This window comes from Cariama cristata, unplaced genomic scaffold, assembly GCF_000690535.1.
Source record: "Cariama cristata isolate BGI_N322 unplaced genomic scaffold, ASM69053v1 scaffold12616, whole genome shotgun sequence".
Taxonomy (NCBI): Eukaryota; Metazoa; Chordata; class Aves; order Cariamiformes; family Cariamidae; genus Cariama; species Cariama cristata.
In genome coordinates, this window is record NW_009621627.1 from 40,309 (window position 1) to 43,484 (window position 3,176).

The window sequence follows — 3,176 nt, forward strand, 5'->3', positions numbered from 1 at the left end:
CAGAACAGCTACTTTGGTACATTACCAGTTGTGGACAAATCTTGAGCCAAAGTGTGAAATGGAAAAGAGGGGTCCTGTTATGTCAGAGGCAGCCTTTCTTCTCCATCATGGGTGTGAGCCAAATCCTATATCTGCCACACTGAAGACAAAGGACAATACCATAGCTGAATTTAGACTATAGAGAAACTACTTAAACATTGGAAAAAAAGAAACATAAATTTGAAGAATGTAAAGAGATGCAATGATGGGAAGGAAGGCATTTAACAGAGTACTGAAAGGAGTTGCAAGTTAGAAGAGATTATAATAAATTGCCAAATAGGCTGGGCAAGTGAAATGTGTTCAGCTTCAAAAGCCATTAAAGCAAAGCTTAAAAAAGGAAGTTTTGATCCTAATTAAGAGAAGCTTCTTGCATGTGGTAACTCATGTAATATCTGCACTGTTAAAACAAGGCTAATACCTCAACAGAACTTCAAGGTGCATTATTTATGGGTTTCTATGGTGCTGCCCATTGTGGCACCTAACCAACATGAAAGAGCTTAACATTACGTCATCACCGTGGGGCCGAGCATGTTTATTAACCCTGTTATACAAATGAGGAAAAAGGAAGGCTAAGGCTCACACAGGAAGGCAGCCCAGTCTGCTGGCTCCCCATCCAGGGCTGGAAGCAAGGTGACAGCCCTCCTGCCCCACCACCCTCCCTCTGAGCACAAGGGTGGTGGAGACTGGGCTCTCGCTGGGACTTTCACTGTTTGGGGGAGTGATGCTGTGACCCAGCTGCATGACGAGACCCTTTCATATTCCCCTTTGCTGCCTGCTAGCAGGAGGAACAGTGCCAAGGTCCACCTCTACTCTCCCTTGAGCCATTCTGCTGCCCGCCTAGCCTCCTCCAGCCGCCCCGTGGGCATCATGCGATCCTCTTCCATCACATCTCGCAGCACTGACCTACTTACTTACTCTAGAGGAAATGTGGCTCTTTTGTTTTCCTCCTATGAGATCATTGCCCCATTTTCTCTATGGGTAAATAGGGACTTGTGGTAGGAAACCCCAGCACTGGAAAACTAACCAAGACTATTTAAAGCAAGTAGCAGAAACGAAGGTATCAAGCATTGCAGGAAGAAAAGAAAGAAGTGATGTGATTGCATCTGCACAAGTGGCTTCCAAACTGTACAAACTCACCTTTGCCCAGCAAACCATCTCCAAGAGTGTAATAAACCTGCAAATTTCCAGCAGGCTTGTGACACTTTGCCTGAGGTTTGCTGATTAAATGGGAGGGTGTTGTGTGCAGTGGAGGAGCTAACAGAAGTTACCTGCTGTCCAGACGACGTCTTCTGTCCAGTTTCTCTGCCTGAAAAGGAGAAAGTGGGGAAAATGTCACAACCTTATGGAAGCCTGGATGATTGTCCACAGTGAAATGATGTGATTTATGGCATCTGTAGATGATTGCCAACATTTTTAGTGTCTTTCATCTGTGTCTATGAAGCTTTGCAATAAAGAGCAGCCCTACTGCTCCTCAGTGACTCTCCTCTTATTTGAAGAAGCCTGTGTTACAGCCAGAGTGCCATTCCTGGAATTGAAAGCTTTCAGGTCTGGTATTAAAAAGGAAAATAATTTCTACAGAATTAGAAATTCCACAGTCTACAGAAAAAACCTCTCCCTTCCACCAAGCCAATCATCACCTTTAAGAGCTTGCTGCAGTCTTCCAAAACATCATTTGCCTTTGTTCTATCATTCCAAGTCAGTACTGAATCTTATATAGTCCCTACTGTGGATTTCTTCTCTCCTCTGCCCAGCTCTTGCCCAGTCTCTCTTTTCCCCTACTGGGTACAATCCTGGGAGGTGCAGAGCATCCTTGGTCTAACAGAGACATGCAGGAGACAAGATAACTGTGGTTTGAGACCCCAGAGTTCGGTCAGGGCTCTTGGCATTTTCCTTGGTAAGTAAGGGCTTGTGAACACCGTGGCAGGGATGCAACCTGATAAACCTGGACCATGCATAAAAGACTGAGCAAATTTGCCAACTCAGAGGCAGATCCCTCCCCAAAACGGTCATGAAGTGAAAGGCAGCATGATGCAGATGTGGCTGCACCACCCCTGGGTCCGAGCTGGAGTGTTTCTGCGCCGGAGTCCACTTACATTTCTGAAATCAGGACTAATTCAGACAAAGTCACCTTGGCTTTGCCTGCTCCCGGTGATGCCAACACGGTGTCAGCAGAGCTTCCTCCTTTTCCCGGCCAGGTTAGCAGTTCAAATGGGAAACTTCATGAATCACGGTGCCTCAAATGCTTCCTCCGGCTTCTGCAGGACTTGGGGCAGATCACACAGGTCCGCAGTCAGTAGGTTCTGGAAGTAAAATGTGGATATCAAAACCCATCTTTGGGCACCTGAGAAAACAGCTTGAGCCTCAGAAGTGCTGAGCAACCTTCCCCAATGGAGGAAACATGGTTTCAGCTGACTAACTGTAAGGACTCAGTTAGCCTTCGCTTCTCCTCCTGTGTCTCATCTGCAAAGTGGCAATCATTATATCTGACTCCTTCTCCAAGTATTTGGAAGCTAATTTAGTTAATGCTTGTCAAGCACTTTAAGGTCTTCAGATGAAAGGAGCCGCAGATAGGCAAAGCATTGCTATTACTATTAATTATTTCTATTGTGCAAGTAGACATGAAAGCAGCAAGGGTGATGATTACTCGCTTCCTTTACAAGTGGCAAGACACAGTGCAAATACACAGACAGGGACCCTCCCTGCCCTGCGGTGCTCCCCATTTTACCAGCCAGATAAACCAGACAAAGAGTGAGGAAAGGAGCGCAAACTCAGAGAAAAGCAATGCATGTAGTGACTTATTGTACATGTTTGGGGTTTTTTTTAACAACTGCTTTTTAAAAGTGCTCTGTTAGCGAAAAAGTACAATATCACTGTTCTGGGGTATTTAAAAATGACAAGTCAGGCTCTCAGAAAAGGAAAATTTTTTTACAAAAGGTAGTAAATTCTAATTCTCCGTATTTGGCCTCTGATTTTTGAGCAGGTCAATCTTTGAAGTTTTTCTCTGCAGCCATGAGGACTGAAAAAATTTCACTCATTAAAAAAAAAGTCAGAATTCTCAAAGAACAAGTTGAAGTATTTGGATATGTAAGACAAATTCCTGGTGGTAACAGGTTGCTGTCAATCAGCTGCTCAGCAGG